This window comes from Suricata suricatta, chromosome 6, assembly GCF_006229205.1.
Source record: "Suricata suricatta isolate VVHF042 chromosome 6, meerkat_22Aug2017_6uvM2_HiC, whole genome shotgun sequence".
In the NCBI taxonomy this organism is placed as follows: Eukaryota; Metazoa; Chordata; class Mammalia; order Carnivora; family Herpestidae; genus Suricata; species Suricata suricatta.
Window position 1 is genome coordinate 63,088,048 of NC_043705.1, and position 25,789 is coordinate 63,113,836.

The 25,789-nt window shown below is 36.1% G+C and overlaps 1 long non-coding RNA gene across 1 annotated transcript; it reads left to right on the top strand.

The window, feature by feature from the left end:
- Positions 1–5,706, top strand: LOC115294461. The gene is made up of 3 exons (XR_003909897.1): positions 1–69; positions 3,902–4,000; positions 5,658–5,706. It is a non-coding gene; the product is annotated as an uncharacterized LOC115294461 (long non-coding RNA).
- Positions 5,707–25,789: the final 20,083 nt, after the last annotated feature.

Consider the following 25,789-nt stretch of genomic DNA (forward strand, 5'->3'; position numbering starts at 1 on the left):
CTCTGAGTGAGTGTTAAGAAAGGAAAACATCAACATTTCACAAGAGATGAGAATTTAAGTATCATTCAGGTAAGTATTTGCAAAATTCTGCTTTCTATAGTACATTATGGTATCTATACTTAAATGACAAGGCATTTAAATCTAATAACAAATGAGAAGCCTTATAAAATTGTGTGGCCCCTTCATAGGTGAAGAAATTGCTAAGTTGCAAATAATATTATCATGTATCTGTTGGGCTCATGTAAGTTCTTCTCAAACTAGAAAACATCCCAATTATTAACCTAAGATTAATCCCATTCTTTCTACCCAGTGCTTGTTGTAATGTCCACGGATGCGTGTCATAGCTGCCATCTTAAATAAAATGCTCCTTCTGAACAATGCCCAAATATGCCTAAAATTGCAGACGACAGTTGTGAGCTTTTTTGCTTGCTTATCTGTCTGCCTTCGATGTGACCCTAAATTAGGCCTCAGAAGGTATAGTGTTTAATACAGATTCCGGACACAATATACCTTCTCACAATTAGTTGAAAGTGCTGTTTTGTAATTAAAGGGTGAAGTGGGGCATGATGAACATATGGAAAAGGAGACCCTTAATAAGTGATGGAGCCTTCAAAAGAAATTGCTAATTAGTATGCATTTGATGTGCACTATACCAATTTTAAGACTTTGCCTTGAATAAATTGCTATGTTGGGTGTTCGAAGGAGTGGTGAGATTAGCATTTACAAAGGGGGCAATTTTCTGTCTTCTTGACTCTGTTAAATGGAGGAAATAACTTCCAAGACTGGAGCAGTAGTTAGCCCATCAATCATTCTCACAGCTGGAAACTGGGGATCCCAAATGCGGAGATCAGTTAATCCGTCAGCTAATAAGTTCATAGTGGCACCATATGGCGCAGGGCCACTCCACACTGGGACAAGGACAGAACTGTTTACATAGGCATGCTGCTTTCTCAGGTAGCTCCCTGCTGACAGAACCCTTTGTTCTGAAGGATCAATTTACTTTGCACAGTAAATTGACTGAATTGGTCAGTTCAGAGCATATAATTGTTGGCTAATCCTGTGGAATCATGTCCCATCCATGTGAGAGGGACAAAGAGGTGCTGCCCATGGTCTGGTCTAGGGCATCATCCTGGGGTTATTCTCACCGGACAGGCTGGACACTGATTAAAGGACCAGGGGATGGTAGATGTGTAGTGAGCATTGACTTCAAACACCAAAAGGAAGAGAAACCCTGCCATGCTCAGGACTTTTCTGACTGTCTTTACTCAACTGGTACCACAACTTAACTTGGAATAAAAACCTTCAGTTCAAGCAATTTGGGTACAGACCCTTTTTCAAATACTCACCTGGAAGATTGAAAAGGTAATGTTCCATCTCCAAATCTAATAAGTAACTACACACATGCTTCTTTCAAAATTTACCTTCTATTAACAAAAAGGAAAGGAAAGGAACTAAGAAAGAAAAAGAAGTTCAAGAGATATGTCCAAAAAAGCATGGATACTGCAAGTTAAATGAGAAATACATTTCTCAGGCATTGTGCCAGCAGCAGAGGCATCCACTGCTAATGCCTGTGTATGGGGAAATGCATCAGGGCTTTTCAGAGCAACCGAGAGCAGAATCTTCCCATCCTTGCACATTGGTGTGAACCCTGTTGCTTTGTTCTGTAGATGTGTTTGATCTTTGTTTTTTCCTTCTCACGTAAAAAAAATAAAAGAAGAATAAATAAAATGAAAAAATTCCACCAATAGAGATAAATGTTGGACATAGTTCCCTCCAACTAAAGGTTGTCTTCAATAGCTAGTGTCAATAGAATCATTTCACATCAATGGTTTGAAAAGAGAATTGTGTTCAATAAGGACTGAAGCCATTTGGAGTTGCTGAGAGGACATTTGCTTATTAAATGTCTGAACGGTAATGAACTTTATACAACCACCCCAAGAGTTTCTACCAATTAGGGGGCTATTGATTTCTTTACTTATTTTACTGAGAATTCTGAGATAAGTGTAACAATGAAAGTTGCATTAAGTTTTTGGCTAGACAATATGTATGATCTTAGGAGTTTTCTCAATTTTTCCCTTTAAAGCAATTTATAGAAAGGGACATATAGTTTAATGGCAGTTTATGTATTTTACCACAGAAAATCTAAAATTAACAATTCTCAAATATCGCCAGTGTATCTTCTGAAATTCCTGTGTATCTGTGATGCTTTTTCTCTCACGGAATTTTTTGTCTATTACCACATCCACAGCCTTCAGCATTCTGAACCATTAAAAAAATGCGAAAGCAAGAAGCATTTGTATATTTTATTTTAGGAACTGCCATAATGAGAATAAGATAAAATAGAAATAATGCTGTAGAAGTACTTTCAAGCTAAACTTGAGAAGGCGGGGGGACAGAAAATGTATGTATAAAAAAAGTTTAAGCAGGAGTCTTATGTGAAAGTGTAGGCACGTTGCCAAAAGAACTCTTTTTACAGAGCAAAAGGCCCTTTGTGATTTTTTGCTAAAATTTTCTTTCTCGAATGTTGCTATCAAATTGGATTCTCCGTCTCCATAGACTGCTTATAAGGCAAGTTTACACCCTTTCTAAGTCATTCATATGCCAATTTTTCATTTATTTGAATAAAACCTGCCCAAGTGTGTACTCTGAAGACGACTTGAATTCCCAGGCCCTGAATTACCAAGATCAAATCCACCCCCTTTGCCCCTATCCTGAATCTCCACAAATCTCCATCCCACCACACCTCCATCTTAGCATTTACCATCCTGCAGAGGCAATGCCAAAACTTTTGCATTCAAAACTGAAAGATAGGCCTCAGTCATTGAAATACATGTTGTATTTTGCATATTGTCAATGTATGGCATACTGTATAGTTGGAGTGAAGTAACCTTTATACCTTTAATAACCTTTAATCTTTAATGTTTTTAAGTATAGGAGTAGGTTTAAAGAGATTATAATAATTACCTTTCACCAAAATATTGCCAAAGCTTCCACTCATTTCTTTATTTTATGTGCATTCCTGCCCTTGCTCTGCCATCCAAACTCTCTACAGTAGTTACACTGAGAATATCTGGATTTTTTTTTTTACATGGCGGATGCTCTGCACAGTGGCATTTTATTAACTTATAACTGATTTTGAATTCATTATCTCAAAATCTTTACACAAAATCTTCCATGTTTAACCTTTTTTTTTTAATTTGCAAAAAATAAGAATCCAAGGGAAAAATGTATGCCTTTTCTTCCCTTTTGTTACTGCTGACCTTCTCTTCCCTGGGCCTTTATCAGTGAAGACAAAGAAAACTTCTCTCCCGTCTCATTGTAGTAAGTCCCCTTACAGGCTCTATCTCTTAAATACATCATTAGATGTGTTTTCTTTCTTCTGTAGTTTCAGACTAAAGAAATGCCTATTCAAAGGCTTTAGAAACTTGCTGTTTTTCAGAACTGGCTTTGGGTACATGGGTTGGTCAGTAGAGTTCCTCGTAGACTAACACAAGGCAAAGGTCAAGACCATGGGTGATTTCTCCTTATGGTGGCAGCAATTTCTCTACTGACCTACTTAAAATTTTAACCTTAAATTTATATTACCCTTTTTTATTTTATTTCCTTAGCAATGACCCCTATTTATCATATTGCTTATTGATTTTTTTTATTGTTCCCTCCCCCAAATGTAAGCCACATGAGGGTAAAGATTTTTTTCTGTTTTGTTCACTTCTGTGTCCTAATGACACCTAGCACATAGCAGGTCCCCAAAAACTAATGTTGAATGAATGAGTGAAATTAGCCCATTATATTATTTGAAATCTTGGAGACAAATTATGTTATGCATAAATGGAATCAAATATACTAATTTCCTCCCAACAAAATGAATTATTTTAAAAGATTATTTCAACTCTTTTTGCAGATTGGCTTTACTATCAAGCCTGTAAATGTTTATTTTTCAAACTGTGGACAATATGTGACTTTTAGGCATTGTTGTGGATAAAGATGGAAGCAGAAAGAGGTGATATCCTTTCATTTGCTACCTGTTTGATATTTTAAGTAAAGATTTGATATAATACAGAAACTGAAGTCTAACAATAGAGTTTAGATATAATACAGAAACTGAAGTCTAACAATAAAGTTTAGATATATCCACACATTTAATTTCTTTCATATAATGGTCTCTGTTTCTTCACTATTAATTGCTGGAAATTAATCGGTTTGGTAGGGAAGGTTTAAGGTTTTAAATACTCAACTTTTAATAAAGGCCATGGAGCAAATTTATTACAGTTACATATAATAGGTTACACAAAATCCCTTTCTTCTAAAAGTCTGTGTTCTATCCTCTGGTATGCTGGAGCCAGCTCTTATAAGCTCAGGAGGGCAGACTTAATTCATCTCTTCCACACTTCATGCTCACGGACATCATATTGCTATCTTGAAGCTGAGCATGAGGGAACTACCTCAACAATGGGTAAATAGACACTGTTAACATCTATCAGTACATGACTAGTACTGTCTGAGTCTGATGAAACTAAAAGCTAGGGAGTAGACTACTAAACAAAAGAGAGATACAAGTTCTCAATATAAAATGATTCGATTCACACTAACCTGGATAACATTAGATTTCCCAACTCTCTTCTCAATGCCTTATTATTATCTATTGCCTCTTTTCCTATCAAGCCATAAGGAATGCTTTCACGTATTACTCTTCAGATGAAGAGATTTGCCATAGCAACTATTTTTCTAGGTGTCCAATGAATACTTATTATATGATTAATGATGATGGTATACAGATAATAAATTTTAACTCAAGGGAAGGAGAGAAAAAAAGCTGTTTTATTACTGCCTTTGAAACGCAGGATGTCAGACTCTAATGGGGTACTTTGTGCCACACCCTTCTTCCTGGTACTTCTGTACAGAAATATTCAGAAACAGGAAGTTGATTCTGATTCATTTGCAACAGTAGTCTGAGTAATACATTTGTCTAAAATGTGCCAGAGGAAGCCATGGAGTCTGACGAATTAAGGGGGGAAAAAAACTTTAGTAAGGCAAAGAAGGCTGGCATATTTTAAAATGACAAAAGAAACCATGAAGGTCCAAGTTTCGAAATGTGCTTGTGGGAGCTGCGTAGTACCTTGAACAAAAGACAGATCGTATGTTTGAATCACTTGGCTTTTGTTTATGGACGCTTATATCTTAATGCTGTTTGTTTCTTGAAATGTCTTAAGTGTTGGTGGTTTGTGTTTAGAAAAAGATGTGAGCAGAGTGGTATTTGCAAAGATCAAGACATTGTATAGTACAATCATATAGAGAATTCTCAATCTTATATTTTAACTTAAAAAATCAAGAATATTTCATTGTTTTTTTAATTAATAAAAGATTTAAAAGATATATACCTACACAGTAAGATAACATAGAGGCTTAGAGCTATAAAAGGTTTAGAAATTATTTCACCCTTGTGAGTAAATGCATGACATATATGTTAATACTCACCACTTCCTACCACCTTGCAGATAAGACTAATTGACCACAACATTCTTTGTCACTGTTTCCAAACCTACTTTCACAGCATGGGTAGCCCAAAGCTATAGATAAGCACTACCAATTATTAGGCATAGCATACAACATGAAACCAATTTACTAATCTAATATTGGTGAACTCTTTCATTTTACAGCTTTCTTACATGGGCACTCTGAGTGAAAGAAAACTATTTTCTCATCCAGTTATAAATATAATTGCTAAATAAAATGTTTTAAAGAATTTTAAAATATATGCCTACACTCTAAAGAAAGAATGTTAAGTCATAGATGCCAAGAATGAAGAAGAAACCTAAAGACAGACATGTACTTGTTAGTCAAAACCATGCTAGACCAGGGAAATATTCAGTAAACTCTTATTGTTAAGTGCTCTGAAAACTTGAAACTCAGACAGTTTCAAGACAGGTGGCCTTGGACTCATTTGAACTGTGGCGCAGATATGGAATGTGATGCACATACCTGGTATCCTGAAACAACTTCATTCTAGGGAAAGGAAATTGTAAAACTCTATTCATTGTCCTGGGAAAGTGAAGGCAAAAAACAAAACCAAAAACAAGTACCATAAGAAATACTATCTCCAATTCTTCCCTACACATGGGTTTGCAAACTTAATTATGCTTCTTGAATTATTGTAAAATTCCATGAAAAGATTACAGTAAAATCTAGTTAATGACCAGTTAAACCTCTAGGGTGTCCAGAGGAAAAACTGACATAAATACATTGAATTTGGACACTTCCAAAATCAAGAGCACAGAAATGCTCCCTTAAAACAACTACAGTTGAAGAAAAGTATACAATCAAAAACCACACATCATACAGTACATGATTGACCATGAGACAAAGTGGGCAGAGCCAAAATAGGAAGAGTAGCTCTTTAAGACCTTGAGATAATAAAATAATCTGAAGGAGACCATGAAAAACAATACACTTTTTAAAATAGAAACTATAATAAAAGAACACTATGAAAAAAGAACAGATGAAATTGAAAAAGACTCAAAGTGAACCTGCAGAAATGAAAAAGAGTCACTTACGTTAAAAACTCAATTGATGGGTTTAAATGTGAAAACTAAAGAGATGATATGTGAAGCAAAAGATACAGATCTGAGGAAATTACTCAAAATACAACACAGAGTCAAAGCAATTGAAAAGAGATTAAGAGGCATGGAGCAAAGACTGGGGAAGCCCAACATACATCTCATAGAAATTCTAGAAGAAAAGAGAGGTAGTATTCAAAGATTGATGGCTAAGGATTTCAAATATATATGAAAACCACAAATATATGGAATAAGGAACTACAACTAATCCCAGCTATAATAAACACACCCCACACACACACACACACACACACACACACACACACACACACACACATAAAACATCAAAGAGAAAGGAAAATGTAAAAGGAATTAGAGTACAAAAGATTATGCACATATGAAACATTTAGACTGAGAATATATTTCTTACCAATTATGATATATGCTAGAAAACCACGGAGTAATATCTTTAAAGAGCAAGAGAAAATAGCTGGTAATCTAAAACTACCATTCAAGAGTGCAAATTGAAGATATTTCCTTTTAAAAAAAACTGAGAGAATTTATCATTCTTAGATTCTGAGATTTTAAGTGGGATTCTTAGATTCTGACTTTAAGTGGGAAATCAAAACCAGAAGAAAGCAATATGAGTAAATTATAGGGAAACATGAGTGTATGGCTGAAAAGCTATTGTCTATAAAATAACACACTGTGTATTTTATATATTTAAAGATTATGGGGCCTGGGTGGTTCAGTCTGTTACATATCTGACTTTGGCTCAGGTCATAATCTCATGGCTTGTGAGTTCAAGTACCATGTGGGTTCTGCATTGACAGCTCAGAGCCTGGAGCCTGCTTCCGATTCTGTGTCTCCCTCTCTTTCTGCCCCACTCCCACTCACTCTCTGTCTCTCTCTCAAAAATAAACACTAAAAAAAAAAATTGAAGACAATGGATAATAACAATGAAAGCTAGCAAAAATGAGTAATCAGAGTTAAAGCATGCAAAGGTCTTATTGGTAAAAGTGGAAAAATATTACTTATAGACTTTGTTAAATCTAGCACATATTTAAATTATTTTATAGTCATCCAATTTTAAAAAATGAATCAAAATGCAAACATCCAACGTACTATAAGAGAAAAGAAAATGTAGCAAGAATAATCAGGAGAAAAGGGAGAAGGAAATGTTGAAAAAGCATAGTAAAGAGAAAATATATTTATAGCTAGAATATAAATAAGTGTAAATCAGATATTCTCAGAGTGGATGAAAAAAAATCCAATCACAAGCAGTTAGCATAAGCCATCCTAAAGCTTAATAGGTAACACTTTTTGCACACCATACTAGGTCATCTTAAAGCTCTTTATATTTAATACTTCATCTATCATAATAGCCTAACCCCTGATGTAGGAATTATTATTAGGAAGAGGTGGAAAGGGACTCAAATTTTTCAGGCAGTGTGTCCCCCAAAACTGTGTTTAACCACCTACTATCATTAGAGTAAGAATAAAATAACTAGCACTTGTTGAGTACTTAATAAAACAAAGTTCTAAGTGATTTTCCCACACTAAAATATTTAATACTCACAATAAACCAATGAAGTATTCCTACTTTGCAGATGAAGAAAATGAAGCACAGAATTGTTGTGTATCTAACCCAGGATACACAGCTATAGGTAACAGTCTTGTCTAGAGGCTATGTTCTTAACCCCAGGGCTCACCTACCTTACATCCATGATGGCATAGGAAGTGTGGCAGTAAAGGATAGAAAAAAGGCTGGGAAAGAGTATACTCCAGAGAAAATACTAGTCTAAGAAAGCTGCTGTCACAATATACATACTAGACATAGTAGACCTTAAGTAAGAAGCAAGATGAAAAACAGAGTTACCATATAATGGTAAACACATTCACTTCTAAGATTTAACAATCTTGAATTTGCACGTGCTTAACAATGTAGCATTAAAACACATAAAGCAAAGTCAATAGAACAACAAAGAGAAATTGATGAATTTATAATAGCAACAGAAGAATTAAGGAACCTTTCTTATAAACTAAGAGATCACAAAACAATTAGTAGAAGGAAAACAATTATACTTCCAAGAGATGAAGTACAGATTTTAAGGCCCCACTTCTAGGTAGGACTGATCCAGTTAGTAATCCAGAAACAGAGTAACAATTCTTCCTATTTGAGTAATTTCTTTTATTTAAAAAATGATTTCACAAATAACATTCATTTTTTTTTTACCTCTCTACAACTGTCATTTGTCAATACCACTAAGTAAACAGGTTTAAAGAACCTGTATTGAGGTAACAAGAGAGTTTTCCTGACATGTCTGTTGGCAGAAAGGAAATGAAAATTGGAAAAGTAGGTGATAACAAAGAGTAATACATGCTTTTGTACCAGCGTCATCTCCACCAACAAGCTAGGCTCACAAACACTGACTAAAGACAATTTTAGTCTAAACATCCAGACAACAGTTTTTACATGAGCTACATACATACTAGGGAAACCTTTTCTTTGCCTGATTAGTTAGAAAATTCTTTGATACCTTGACCATGGGGATTCTATTATATGGAATGGAATGCACTCTTTCAGGTGCAATGAAGTTACCACATGTAATGGAAGGAATGACACACAATCTCTCCTGAGGAGGCTGGACTACAGTCATTCATTTATATCAGCTCTAGGGATCATGGCAGCCAGATTCTATAGAATTCTATCTCAGTGCTGACCATTATATAACACAGTTCTATCACAGTGTTAGGTTGCTTTCCTGTGTTCACCTCTCTCCTTCTTACCAACTGGATTTACTTTATATCACTTCACCATCTCACAGCATCTCCTTCATCATAACTCTAGACCGTATACTTTGGCATCATGATGATTATGATTAGCTGCCAACTGTGTGATACTCTCCGTATTTCTTAAGTATCTGTAAAAGTAAGCATTGGGTCAGAATATTTTTTCATCCCAGCTGACCTCATAGGGCAGCTGTTGGGCCTGCTGATGATTATACTGAGGTCAGGCACCCACGTAGTCAGCTGTGACCAAGGAAGACATAGTCTAGAACTAAAACATGTCTAAAACATGTCCAGTTAATATGGGTTGTTTCTTTTTCTCTGAAGAAACTATGGGTTTAGCATAAACATGACTTTCAACTAAACATTTTAGATATACAAGTTTATCTGACCTCCTAAATATAATAGAAAACTAACATTTCACATTCAGAAATCTTTCTCACGTTACTACTACTAGAGTGAATTCTTTTTTTATTCCATAGTTATTTCTCAGGCAATAATACGCATCACCATATTATCTTTATACAAGATTATTAGAAGTAGGTTGCAGCCTACAATGAAAATGAAGATTCCCAAATGTCGAGGTAGACAGAGTGATTCAAAAGTTCTACTATGTTTCTACTTCCATGAAACTCACGGAACCAAATAGAAAATAAGTAGGATTACCAAGTTGTAAAACTTGCCATATATCTAGTCTGAAAGAATAATTCAGGTTGGGTTTTTTTAAACTAATTTTACTCAGAGCCCAGGAATTTTAAATACAAGTTTACAAGAGTGAAAGTTGAGATGAAATTTAAATGTGTGATGGGAAGAAAAACCAACAGCATAATAATTCCTGCCAAAGGCCATATTGGATGTTTCTTTTCATGTTAGAGTCCCTAGAGGGCAACAGATACACAGAAAATGGGTTTGAGTGAATGAACAACATGTCACCATCTTGAAGCCGAGTCCAAAATGGTGATGCTATGGATGAGCCATGAGTTCAAAAGACTCTCAATGCTCTAGGAACATTTCCAAAATTTTACTTAACAGCATTTTGTGAGAACATAAAAATATGACTTTAAAAAAAAATTCTAACCTAGCATGAAGGCAAACAGAATGGTAACCAGCTGTATATTTCTTAAAACTCTATATAAGTACACACACTCTGCATAACTCAAGCCTGCCATTGATAACAAGAAGGAAAAAGGCTTCTGTTTCATACATTGTCTTCTGGGTTTTCTGTTTTTCTGTTTTACCATGTCCACTCTTCAAAGAATACCTCCTCCCTTAAACAAAGAAGGCCCTTGCCTGGTGCAGCACAGCCGAACTGTCAGACTCTGACAGATTGAAAAGCTACAAATCTGCAATGAACCAACAATAGGGCTCTGTGACCTTTAGAACCTCCCTGAGTTGTCTGACCCCATTCTTTTGTCTGCCTCACTTTTAGTTTGGGATACGTTACCTACAGCCCTTTCAAAGACCCAATATCATGTTAACATGTTTCTGCAGAAGTTAATTTCTCAATATTAGATCCTTCCAGTAACAGTTAAATTAATTTTTAAACTTATTATTCCACCCTTATGAAGACTTCCACATATCTATGCAAACTTAAAGTATACTATTTGATTTCTGGAAATTTGTCTCCAATGGATATTCTCAATTCCTTCTTACTGAAATAGAAAAAATTACATATGTGTGTGTGTGTGTGTGTGTGTGTGTGTGTGTATATATATACATATGTATCTTTCAGAGTGGCAGGCTTACTACAATTTTTTTTAGTTTGCATAGTACATAGCAACAAGTGACCTGTTAAATGATGACAAATCCTTTAGATTATGGCTTTAGACCTTTAACCTTTTGACTTTAGGTTGTATCCAGGGAGCAGTCTGAGAGGAAGAATGCAATAAACTGCTTGTAATCTAGTGGTCTCAAAAGAAATTACATCAAAACCAGCTGTTACACCACTAGTCATTAAAGACTGACAACATGTTAACTAAAATACGGCCATTACATTGAAAAAGACTTTTCTCCCCTCCCTGCTGCTGAACTCCGAGAGGTCTCTTGACTCACTTAACAATATCAGAAAATGCAGATGCAACAAAGCAAATTCAACCCTTAAACTGAAACTAACAAGAAGTAAGTTGAATCTGATTGAGTCATGACCTCTTTCTTTTAAATGTGTTTGAGGGGCCTCGCCGATTTTGCAGTGTGGTCTCACAGACTGCTGGCAGATACTTGGGATTTTATATGCCTTGACAGCTAGCATAACTTTTGTTTGGATTGTTTAAGAAAAAGTATGTTTGTGTAAGACTGCACCTGTCTTTTCCCCCTCCTCTTTTGATATGAAGAAAGTTGGTGCAGGGATTTTAATCATAAAGGACAATTCCCCAGGTACCATTTTCCAGCTTCCTTCCACTTGAAACAGTGAAGGACTTTGAGTTGGAAGTCATACTGGTCTATGTCTGACATCCAATGGCATGTCAAAGCCATAGCATAAAAGCATGAAATGTAGTACACATCTTCCTGGGGACTGTCATCCAGCCATGCCAGCATTTAAAATCCAGAAAACAGTATCGGTAGGCTTCAAAGATGAAAGTCAAAATCAGTGTGGGAAGCACACAGCAGTGGTTGAAAAACATGGACTGGAAAACATGTTGCTAAGTGCCTGTTACAAACACAACCTGTACAAAAGCGAAAGTGCCAAGGGCATCCAAAGAAGAGAAGATGCCTTTCCCCGCCTGGGAAACCAAGTATCTGAATAAGAGGGAAAAGCCAGTGACATACCCAGAGTACATATTCAGCAAGTGGCACCATTTTGCAGACATCTTTGTGACCCTGCCCTCTCTCATGCGGGTTTCAGTCAGTAATCCTCTTATTAGAAAAGACTCCTTGTTGAAGTGGACTCAGTAATTTCAAGTTCTTTCTATATTCTTATTCTGAATTCTATACCAATTTCAACTTGGATTTCTTTTTAGTAAAAAATAAAATTTGTTTTGTACAAATAAAAAAATTAATATGTGATCTTATAAAGCTAACAAATGATTTTTTTAATTCACAGATTCAGGGTCAAATCTTTACCCATTGAGAGAATATGGCAATTTTTCTTTTTCTTAGACATCTAGAATATAAATGCAGCGTGCTCCTGTTTGTTCATCCATGGGTCAGTCACATAACTGCCACCCAGCCCCCACCTCAGCACCAGGCCTAGTCCAATCAAACACAAGGCCAGGATTTAAACTCTTGCATGTTGCCTTTAAGTATTATGGAATTGAACAAAGGGCACTGGAGTCTGAAGACCCACATATAAATCCTGGTTCAACTTCTTGCTCTGAGCTCTTGGCATAACTTCTCCAGGCCTCAGTTTTCACATCTGGAAAATGGATTTGATATGGCCAATGCTCTCAGATTTCACCAAATGGGTTTTTTGAATAAAAATCCAATAAAATAGTATGTACAAAAGGGTTCTACATAAAGAGCTATACATATAAAATGAATCCTTTTATTATTTCCTGTTGTCACCTGATTCTCTCATACTGTGAATGGTGCCCATGCTTCCTGGGACCATCTGCCTTCACTGTGTACAAGATCAATCCCAATAAACTCCAACTGCTGGCATCTCTGATGCAGATCCCTCCAAGGGATGCAAACAAATTTACTAATCAGTAAAATGTCACTGATGCCCACATGCTTGGTTGTCCTAATAGCTATAATAATAATACACTTAGCACTGTAAAGCTTACAAAAATAGTGAGTAGGGAAAAAGCAAAGTAAAATTCACTGCAATTCTAACTTTACCTCCCATTGTTAATATACACACATATTCTAAAAGGGGTTTTAAGAACTGATATATATGTACTCCAAGGCTATTTTATACTCCTTTACCCTTGTTAAGGAAAATAAATTTTCCATACACTGAGTCTACTTACGTCTTCTCTTTCCAGTGAAATTCTCATTCTGGCATGCTTCCTTTCATTTATATGTTTAGGAAGATTCCATACCATATATGACATATGAATGCACATAGTATACCTCTTTTTTATAATACTCTGCCTAATTTACAAAGACTCCTGACTTATCTTAAAACAATTTTCTAAATTCACAGAAATGAACCCTATCCCAGCCATGCATATATTCCATTACCATGGTTGATTGGGTCAGGGGTGAACACCTGACCTGGGTTCAGCCAATCAGATCCTCTTACCCTAATTATGGAATTAGGATTTAAAGATTATTAGATTATGTCCACATGTTGCAAAAATCATCAGCTATAAATTCAAAGATTGTGAAAGACATGTTGTAGAAGTAGGGAAAGCTGGACAGACACTTAAAAAGACGCCAAAATGAGAGGCTCCTGACAGTCTCTGGATCACTTCGTGATGCGTGAGCACAAGGTAGCTCTTTGGTTTTGTAAGGCATTCCTATGTCATTACAATAAATTGCTTTTCTTTTGGTTCACGTTAACCTACATCAAACCAATTTACATTCTGTGCAAATTTCTAAAAAAACTGTATTGAGATTGTGTACTCACTAAGCTGTTTAAGATATCTTAACAGCCTGAGGAAAGTGAGGAAAATTGAACGTCAACTGGTGAAGACATCAATACGAAAATTTTATACCTTTATTGTAAGATCTAAAATACAAATGAAAATTTCCCACAAAATTGGGTGATATTCAATCCATTATATTAGAGGTTCATTATATTTGGGGATCAGATCCTTGTATCAGTTAAGAGTTAAACTTTGTCCCCCTGTTGCTACATTTTTCCTCTTAGAGTTGACCAAAAAATTATCCATCCATCCATCCATCATCTATCGCCATGATATTTGGATAATAAAAAGATTTTCCCACAGGGACAAGAAACAATGAAACTCTAAAAGCAATGAGCATATGTAGTCTCTCTAATACCAGAACTCCGCAGAGAAGTAGCTTATTCCAGGGCTAGCACCAAGAACGTACAAGATGAGCCTTGACTATTTTGTTATACCAGAAAATGTAAAGAAAATAATAGGTTATGTCATAAGAATAAAGAGTCTCTTTGAAGGAACCCCCCTCCACCACAGTCCAGATCTGGACTAATTTGTTGACTAAAATAATGAAGAACAATACTGAATTTTAAAGCTATTGAAAAAGTAGGAATCCGTGAGTCCGTATCAATAATTAAATAACAAATAGGTAGATAAAGAGGAAGGGCTCTTGCTTAAGATTGAATGCCAATAAATGTGGAAAGAATGCTGAAGTTGAAAAATCAACATTTCACAACCACTATAGAAAAGATTAGGTTTGACAAAAAATTATCACTAGATGCTAAATTTAGGGAGAATTTTGACAAGGAGCAAGATATTTGCATTGTCTTAAATTATGTCCCCATAGACTGCTCATTAATGGTAAAGAAGAAAAAAATAGCAGTTATAGAGTGCAGAAATCAATAACGCTTGGACCACGTGAACAAAAACATTATCACCAATGAGGAATAAATGGGCATCACCCTGATGTGATATCCTCAGACGGACACATTACCTACATAGTGTTTGGCCAATAATGAATAACCTGGTGGGGAGAAGCACTGGGTGTTATATGGAAACCAATTTGACAATAAACTATTAAAAAAATTAATAACCTGAATTTGAACTTTCATGAAGAAACAGTCAGGCAAGCCCAAATTGAGAAATGCTCTATTTCAAACAGAAGAGAAATATCAGTGTCATGAAAGGTACAGAAAGGATGTGAAAATGTTATAGATTAGAGGAGCCTAATGAGTCATGATAACTAAATATATTATCTGACTTAGATCCTATACTGGAGGGAAACATGCTATAAAGGATCAACTTGAAAAATTAGAAAATGGACAATAATTAAAGTACTGTATCCATGTTAAATTTACTGAAGTTTATCATTGAACCATGGATATGCTAGAGAACAATCCCGTTAGGAAATACACATTGAAGTATTTAGGGATAAAGAGCCATGTGATAGAGAGAATAAGCAAATGATAAAACAAATGGGGCAAATGTTCACATAGGTGAATTCAACGCAAACGTTGTATGAGTATCCTTTGAATTAATTCTACCTTTGCTTTTTCTGCCTGTAAATTTGAATTATTTCCAAATAAAAGTATAATTTTCAGAAAAGAGTCATTCATAGACCAGAATGACACTGTGGAAAATGCCTAATCCAGTATAACTCAAACTATTCTAAGAGATTTTAATAGGTGTTTTGAAAAGTATAAGTATTTCATGTATAAACACAGTGTAAGATGTTAGGTTAACAGAAATAAAGAGTTCTTTACCGAAGGGCTTCTCTGAGCCTTCTTTAAGTTGTGGTTGGAAGCTGTGAACCTCCAGAAAAGGGCTTTAGCTTGAAGTGCTTACAGAATAGATCTGAGTATTGAATATTTTTGTCAATACCAATTTATTACCTTTTATCTTCTTGCCTAGTCTCCATACTTTATAGATAAAGAAGTAGACCTTATGAATGATAAATGATTCTAGTTTTGCCCAAGGGGATCTAACTGGTAAGTAAGAATGAAAGTATGTAACATCTCCAGAGTACTTACTATGTGCCAGGGCTTTGAATGTATTTTTCTTCATCTCGCCCTTTAAGTAGAAGTTACTATCACCTGCATATAATAGACCACTCAGAGAGGTCATATGACTTGCCCAAGGGCACACATCTAACAAGTCAGGAGAGAGGCTTGAACGCTGGCTGCCTGCCTCTGAAGCCAGGAGTTTGATCTCCACACTATCCTGTCAGATTAAGTTAGGGCCAAAACCTGAAGCTCTTCACTCCCAATCCAGACATCCCCCTCTGTGGCAATCACTAAACAAACTAACCTAACTTCGTTTCTATTAAAATTTTTTTTAGTTTATTTATTTTGAAAGAGAGAGAGTCCACTAATGGGGGTGGGGGCAGAGACAGAGGGAGAGAGAGGATCCCAAGCAGGTTCCACACTTAGTGCAGAACGCATTGCAGGGCTTAAACTGACAAACTGAGATCACAACCTAAGCCGAAGTCAAGAGTCAAATGCTTAACCGACTGAGCCACCTTGGTGTCCCTATTTTCTGTTTAAAGCATCAAAGAGTTGAACAATTTTTGAGAGTTTCTAATTATTGTATTCTTTTTTTATGTATCTTTCATTTTTTTTTTAACATTTATCCATTTTTGAGAGACAGAGAAAGTCAGAGCACAAGCAGGAGAGGGGCAGAGAGAGAGGGAAACAGAATCCGAAGCAGGCTCCAGGCTCCACGCTGTCAGCACAGAGCTGGGCTCAAACTGCGAGATCATGATCCAAGCTGAAGTCAGAGGTCTAACCAACTGAGCCACCCAGGAGCCTCTCATTTTGGTTTTAAAATAAAAAATAAATTCCTTGTATTCCCTAGTATTTGCATATATGACAATTTTCTCAATGAATATTAAAACACAATTGTACATTAAATACTTTTAATTGCTGCACTGGTTGTATATTGTTTCAAATTTCTAATATATGGTATTGGCCTTCCACTGCAAGGGACTTCAAAATATTATGATTACTAGGTCGCTTTTACATTGCCCTTTGTATTGTCCATGTTTTGTAATCAGTTCTATCCCATGTTCTTCCCAGCACCTTCTTAACATAGGACAGCAGTTTGTAAAATCCTCTCAACAAACCACAGATAAATATTATTTCAAAATGTCAGGTGTAAGTCTCCTGGAACTTTGTCTGGGTTCAAGGATCACTCCTCCAGGGGATACAATCAGCTACACCATCAAGGACCTGGTCCGAGAAGCATGGACAGTGAAATCACCATCAATTCAAAGATGTTGGAAGACCTAGAGAAGAAAGCTGCTGAATCATGTCTATGTGCAGAGAGAAATTGAAATTGTGTCTTAAAGTATTTTACTACTGATTAGTTTCTGAAGTTAGTTGCACATCAGCCTAATTTTCTTTCTACTTGTAATTTTCAAGTATCTTCACTATAGGCCACCCTTCTAATTCCCACTTCAATGGAAGTTCTGAGTAGCTCCTTATGTGATATGTTTTGCAATAACATTGCATGAGAAGAAGAACAAGGATCTGTGACTTAATAATGAAGAATTCTGGTACAGGCAGTAGTGCTTATCTTAGTGACCACTGATGTAGAAATCGACAGCTTTCAGGCTGCAGTCTCCTCTGCCTGACTTGGCTGATAACTGCTCCAACTAAATGACAGCCTGCCAGCATGCAAAGCCACTAGACATGCATAGCTATGTGAGTGTCTACAAGAACGATGGAGTAGATCCCAGTTACTGTTTATTTTACTGCCATGAGTTTATCAATCAAAATCTACCAATAGAGCCCGTGGAAAAGCCAGGTAAACTGGTGAATTCATATATCAGCTGTTCATAAAGAACAAAATTAAATGGAGACACTCCCATGAAGACTAAATTATAAAACCCTGCCATAATTGATTAAAGTAACAACTGTATCCAGTAATTAGACCAGCTTGTAAAAGGCGATCAGAACCAACATCTAATCCTGGGAAACATTTTGTATGTCTCTCTCCAACCTGCATGTCCAGTCTCATTTTCAGCTAGAGTAGTGCCCCGCCCCACCCCACCCCCGCCAGTCTACAGCTTCACATTCTGTAGTTTGTGACCCTTGCTCAAGTGCAGTCAGGAAACACAGGATCCTGCTCTGACAAACCATCAGAAGGTCACTGGTAGCCTAAGGCACGTCACAGTGACTACATCATTCACTTCACCTCACCCCATCACATAGGCATTTTATCATCATACATCAACAACAAGAAGAAGGATGAGTACAGTACAGTAAAATATTGTGAGAGACCCCATCACATAATTACTACAGTATATTGTAATTGTTCTATTTCACTATTAGTTACTACTAATCTCTTACTGTGCTTAATCTATATATTAAACTCTATTATAAGTACGTGTATAGAAGAAAAAAACAGTACATAGAGGCTTTAGTACTCTCCATGGTTTCAGGCATCCCCTGGGGTCTGGGACCATGCCCCCCATGGATAGCTGCCCTGAACCTTAGAGGTTCTCACTGCTACATCTTGGCCAAACCTAACGCTGTCCTAGTGCTCTCTTCTCCTCCTTCTGGCTCTCACACTATCTACCTCCCCATCTTCCTGAAAACTTCTTACCCTTTCTTTTTAACCCTTGCCCATGCCTCAATTCTTCTATTCCAGTTCCCTGACCTCCAGCTCCTACCCCATACGCAGGCGATTATTCTTCCTCCAATATCCTTTGTCCTTTTCATTTTCATATTATCATGTGCATTCATATGGCATGGATTTATACTGATTTATTTATAGGTATATTTCATATGCAAAACCATAAGCAATGAGAAAGTGGAGACACACTATGTTTTGTTCTTTTATACAAAGGCCTAATAGTGTACTGATGCAGGTGGGTGATCGATAAGCGCAGAAATTATCTGCTAAACTTTAACTCGGCCCATTTGGAGACCTAACAGCTAACTTACTTTTTAAAAGCATGTTAAGGTTTACAAATGACATACATTATTTTTGGGGCATTATTTGTAAAATGATCTAGAGTAATTTAAAATTTTTGAGTAGTATAGAAAAGGCCAAGAAGAAAGTAACAAATCCCCAGGCTAACCAGTTACCCAGAGACACATCAGACATACACACATTTACAGACAGTTATAGGTATGGGTATATAATTTTGCAGAAATGGTATCATTTTATGCAAGATCTTGTGTAAACTGATTTTTAACTCAATTATGCACCATAGACAGCTTTGTGTGTCAATAAATATAATCTAAATCTTATTCCAGCAGCAACAGTGCAGTTCTAAAAATGGATATAACATACTTTAACATATTAATGGACATTTAGACTATATTTAGTTTTCACTGTTGTAAATACTGGCACAACTATTTTTGCTAGAAATGCATATGTTATGATTATTAGTAAAGCAGAATATCTTTTCATAGAATTACGGGTCATACGTATTTTCTCTTTTATGGTTTACTATTACAGCCTTTTGTTCTAGTGTTCTGACAAGCATTTCACAAATATCTGTCAATGCTTTTAACATAACAAAGTCACTAATGTTGGAACTTCAAGAATGGAATCAAGAAAAGGAGGAAGACTTTTTCTGGAGGAATCTGCCTTTAAGTGTCCATCACACAGTAGAGGTTTATGGGCCTTTTGCCAGGAATAACAATGACACGGTTTAAGACGCCCAAACTGTAGAGATGGGAGCTCCTCCCTGAGTTGTATTTCATTGGGAGATAAAAACTTCAGAAAATCAGGGTACTTGTCTATTAAATTTTTTGCCTTTCCCTCAAAGAACTCTCTCATAATATTCACTCAAAATACTTATGACTAATTTACTGACCTCAGACATTTTATTTATGGGTTACATGTCACCACACCATCTGTTTTTCCCACAGGAATTTTACATACACGTGATAAAATAACTTATGTATTTGAGATTAGAATTTTAAAACCAGTTTATTTTCTGAAGATTCATATGCCCTTTATTTAACTGGGACACCTGACACAATTTATTTACCAAACCACACTCTGTCTTTCTGAAATCTTTAATCCTGCAAGGTAAAAATGAGACACTCTCTGGCTAAGATTTAAATACCTACCTGTATATCCCTGTTGTGCCACAACTCACGGTGGCTTTGTTGATCTCAAAGGTACTAAAATAAATCTGATTATCATGCTATAAACACCATTATTCTAAGCTATTGAAAGATTAGTAGGTGAGAGTCTGGGTAATGTTGTTTCTGAGCAAAAACGGGAAAGCAAACTTTCAGAATCGATTTTTGTCAGATACGTGAACACCCGTTCTATAGAATTCGGCTCCTGTTTTGACAGCTTATTGAATACTCTCCCAACTTTTCCCGCCTGGTAATGTCTCCCATTAATTAATACCCATTCTCTGCTCACGGTTTTGATAGAACAGCAGTAGTTGTTAACACAACACTCATAATCACAATTGTTCAGGTATGTTTTTTGTCTGTGTCATGTACAAGCCTCAGAGAGTAAATGATGCTCAACAAGAGAAGTAAGGTGGAATTTTTAGGAATAAAATTAAGTATTGTAATAGGAATAAGAATTCTGTGTTTGCCTTTCACTTTTTTCCCCTTTCCTTATGGCGGTATCAAACTCCACAGAATGTCTTTTCCCTGTCTTTTCTTTTATTTTTGTATGAATCCAAGGCTGTAAGAATTAGATTTTTTAAATGCTTTAAATATATTTAGAAGACAGTGTTTTTACTTGGGGAAGTGAGGAGCAACTTTCTACAACAATATAAAATAATGGTCAGCAAGAGAGTTCACATGTTCAAATATAATGTTTCCCTTCAAGTGCAAAGTAATTTAGTGATATTACCTTTCAACATTTGTGAAGTTTCCAAGACTCTGATGTAATGTTGCCCCAAATTGTTAGCCCATAAGCGACCACCAGGATTTTTAAAATAACTACATACAATGAAGTTTTCCTGGAGGAATTGAGGGTGGTGACTGGTATAAATCTTTACATGCATTGAGAAAGGTTGTTATATAAAAGGTAATAAAAATTTGACAACATAAAAATTTTATGAAAAACACTTCTAATCCAAATTATTTTTGATAATTATGTGTTTTTCCTTCAAGGCTTTTTTCCTATGCATAAATTGTATCATTGTAACATTATATAGTAAGTATTTACCTGTGTTATTACCTCTTTTTCAAAACTATCATTTGAATGTCTGAATAAAATGCTTTTGATTATGTGATTAATGAAATTTTACTTATCATTTATATATAGTCAAGCAATGATTTTCTTCTTTTTCTAAGAATGTAAATAATGTTCTGTAAAAACATCATAATGCCCCTACCTCTGCCCCTAAACTTAGAATTGTTGCTTTGACACATTACCAAAAGTGGAATTATTAAATGAAAGAATATAAACATATCTATATGTAATGTGGGTGTATATATGTAATAGAATGAGATTGATTGATTTTGTTGCTATCTGTTTACAGATTACAGTAAAGATTTAACTTAAACATCATTTGTTATACATTAGACCAACAGAAGATATGAATATTAAAATAACACACCACTTATTTATGATGTATGATTGAAATGGAAATTAAAATTACAGAAACCTGCTAGCCTTGTCCATGAAGTAAATCAAACACTATCTCTACCAATGAATCAGTTTGAAAAATAATTTTTTAAATATCATTTTAAACACAACTGGTTAAAAATAAATTTCTCCTGGTTATCTGGGCAACTTGAGCTGCTTTCCTGCTAAATTCCATTTTGTTTTTATATTAAGATTAAGGAAATTTTTTTTCTATCAACAGTTACTAAGAGAAAAAAAAGAAGTCAAGGTTTCATACACAAAAACTGATAAGTGTTTTTTAAGACAGCAAAATAAAACACTTGTTTCAGTGATTATAGATTATTAAAGAAGAGAAAATGTAAACCTTTCTGTGGAGATTTACAGGAGTTATTTAAATATAATCTTTAATTCAATGTCACAATCAGTTAAGGAAAACCGAAAAAGGCTAAGGGGAAACAAGAGAGGAAAGATTGAAAAAACAGAAGAAGAAAAGATGGGGCAAAAAAGACACAGGTGGGCAAGACAATTAGAGGGAAAGGCACAGAAAAAGAGAAACAGAAATAAAAAGCCACAAAACAAGGAAAGAAGAAATGCCTAACTGGCAAACACCCCGAGGGGAGTGTTCAAACAAAAGCAAGCCACCTTGGTCACGCTGGGAGTGTGCTGGGACAGGGACCCCTGATTATTAGCTTTTATGTTCATGTCCTTTCAAATACTGACTCAGGGGCAGAACACTGATGAACCAACGAACATTCTAGATATGAGATCATAACTGAGTTTCCATAACTGACCTCGAATAGTTGGGGGAAGGAAGAAGAAAGTGGCTCCTGCAACCATATCCCGTTCAACTTGGTATACTATGGAAGATCCAACCTAAACAATCTCTCAAGAACTATGATCACCTCACCCAACACAGTTATCTGCACAAGTAGCCCCTGGGTCAAGGGTTGTCTAATGTCACCAACATAAGGAGAAATAATTATTCCGTCGGCTTGAAATAATAGCAAAGTTCAGCATCCTTTATTTGATTTTTGATTACTTTTCATTACGTATGTTTTTACATTATGTTTTTCTTCTTTCCAAAGGAAACCACCAGGGAGGCCTGATTTTCACTGCATTAATATGGTGTGCCATTCTTGGCAAGGAACTGTAGGTGTTGCTGAAGCTACACAGCTGAAAAGGCTAAACCAGGCCTCTAATTCTTTGGCTTATTACAGTTCTATTTTAGCCTTGTCCTCTTCCTCCCACTCAAATTCTGTACCCTACCATGTGTTTGGATATGCTACAGCCTCCAGTTCTTCACACTAAATATACTCTTAGAAGCCGGAGTGAAACTTGAAGATGAATCATTCTCGCTAGAAGCCTCAGCTTTGTGGTGGACAGCTCGTAAACTGGAATAGAGTCATTTGGAAGGGGGGAGTAGAGACAACAGTAGTTGGTTCATCCTGTTCTGCAAAGGGAGCCAAGGAGGTGGGTGGGTGGGGGGTTCAGAGTAAATTGAAGCAAATGCTCATATTACACTTTAAAGCAAAGTTGGTTACAAAGCTAACACTCTAAAGATAATTCTCTAAAGCTTAGAATTTTCTGTTCATCTCTTGTTTTTTGGGTCAGCCAATTTTTTCTTCTTCTTCTTTTTTTTTTTATTGTTATCCTTTGACTGGTTCTCAGAGCATAATTTGTTTCCCGTCTTTTTTGTTCTACAAGTGAAAAGGTCAACGCCCTTTGACATTGCATGAGCTGTTCAGTGCACCAGGGGGAAACATCATCGGCACTGCTGGGCTTAAAACAACTTCAGGGCAACCAGAGTCAAACACAGGAAGTGTTGTTCAAACCCCCAGAGAATACTGGCTTTGTTTATTAGCCAACTTACATCTTGTTGAATTGCTAAGTGCTGCTATCTTGAATGAGCAGATATATCAGAGACTCCAAACCCAGATGAGGTATTTGTAAGCATGATATAACAACATCAGTCTCCTAAAGTGTCCCCTACAGGAATCTAAATACAGAGTGGCTATTTTCTTAAATGGGAAAAGTTCCATCTCAGGTCCCCATAGTCCAATACATGCTAAATGATTCTACAAATGAACAAACACTGCTTTGATGAGACAGTAAATTTAGTGGGAGAAATAATCAACAAGAAATGCAAAAAAAAAAAAAAACCACATGTATTTCTTTTATAAACAGTCTAATCAGGAAATGAATTACACATTCAATCTTGTACCCACAAGACTGTTTTTATTAATTTAGTCCAGAAAACACTGACCTGTTCAATAGCATCAGAAACATTTTTATTTACATTGCATATGTAAATCAGTAAGTGTTCAATGAGTTATTAACTGTTTACTGGTACAAGATAATATTTTAACTCCATTTTACAGATTTATTGAGAAAGAAAGGTTAAGTGTTTTGCTTAGAGTAACTCAGCAAATCTAAACCAGAGACACATTTAGTTTCTTGAACTACTGATTCCTTTATGTTTTAAATCAGTGAATCATTTTGCTTCTATATATGTTGGAGGAGATTCAAGGCACTATGGAAAAAATCACATTATGGAGCACTCCATTTGGAAATAGAGGAAATCTGGATAAAATGTATACCAACCTTATTCTACAGTATCAAGGGCAGCATTAAGGGGAAAATATGCAGTCCGTAGAAGGAAAAGTCCCAACAGACTTTTGGGACTTTCCCCAAAATAGATATAATAAGACCTGTCCTCCCCTGTGGAAAATGATGAATTTCAAATAGAAGTATGGACACAAATGAATATTTTAAAGAATATTGTAGGTTATAAGGTGCTGTACAAATTACATTAATGATGTGGTAGTAGTACTACTGTTCTATTACAAAGGAATTGAAAGAAAGCCAATGAATGAAATTGTCATAAATTAATGGTTCTTAACTGAAAATCCATTGAAAATCATGGACTCTCTTTAGAAAAATTCACATTCAGAAACATATCCAAAATTTTAATTATAATTTCAAGAGATTCAAAGATCATCTGAATTGTATGTGTTCATTGAACTCAACAATACCTGTTGTAGGGGTGCCTGAGTGGCTCAGTCGGTTGAGCGTCCAATTTCAGTTCATGATCTCACAGTCTGTGGGTTCAAGCCCCATGTTGGATTCTGTGCTGACAGCTCAGAGTTCAGAGCCTGCTTTGGATTCTGTGTCTCCCTCTCTCTTCTCCTCCCCACACCCCCACTTTGTATTCTATCAAAAACAAATAGACATCACAATTTTTTTTTTAAAGAAAGAACAGTTGTTGTAGAGGAAGAACAGAAATGTCAGACTATCTGGAAAGGAAGGAGGCATGGGAATCAAATAGCAAAATGGACATATTAGTGACCCTAACAATCTTGTGATATGCAGCTGTAAGAAGATAGGTTAGAGTCAGTTGGAGGTGAGATGTAGACACACAGACTGCTGATTGAGGAAGATTAACATTTTCTTGTCCAGGAGAAAATGAAATTCCTTATCTATTTCCATAAGAATTCTAGAAGCATTTTCATAAAGCTGTAGAGAGAAACCCAGAGAAATGTATTTGGGGGTGAGTGTGTATTATAGGGATGAAGGAAAATGGCAGCCAGAAATTCTGATTGGGACAAATGTAGAAAGTCAGAGGTGGGGATGACACTGTTGCCTAGCGATCAGCCCAGGTGGCATTGCCTCAGAATCTAAGGGTAACTAAGAGAACCAGCCTCTGCATTTTCCTCACACCTGTAGGCTCAGCAGGAGGCCACAATGGACTAATTCCGGATAGACTTAGGGGAATAAAATGACCCAGCTGTCAAGATCACTCTCCATAAAACCATCCTGTAGCTCATCTGGTTCTAATTTTGACTCCAATCTCTTTCTGAATGAGTTTTATGATTTACTGCTGCTGCTTAGAGCCTTTCTCTACCTGGGTTGACAACCTGAATCTTAGACATGACTCCAGATTTGCTCAGTGGGATTTCTATGTGTTCCACAAGTCTGCCCAATGTTGACTCTGATCTACCTTCTAGGTTCATATATCCTTTCACATGTGATATATCTGTATTTTCTAGTCCTGATTGGGCAGTAGATCTCCATCCCCTCATAACTTTTAATTCAGGAGAGATTCTTTTAAAAAATTTTTAAAATGTTTATTCATTTTTGAGAAACAGAGGGACAGAGCACAAGCAGAAAGAGAGGGAGTCATAGAATCTGAAGCAGGCTCCAGGCTCTGAACTGTCAGCACAGAGCACCACACAGGGCTCAAACACATGGACCACAAGATCATGACCTGAGCTGAAGTCGGAGGCTTAACTGACTGAGCCACCCAGGCACCCCATTCAAGAGAGATTCTGGTTCTTGATCAGGCTTAACATTCTCTCTCCTGATCTGAACAGTATAGGGGAAAGGGAC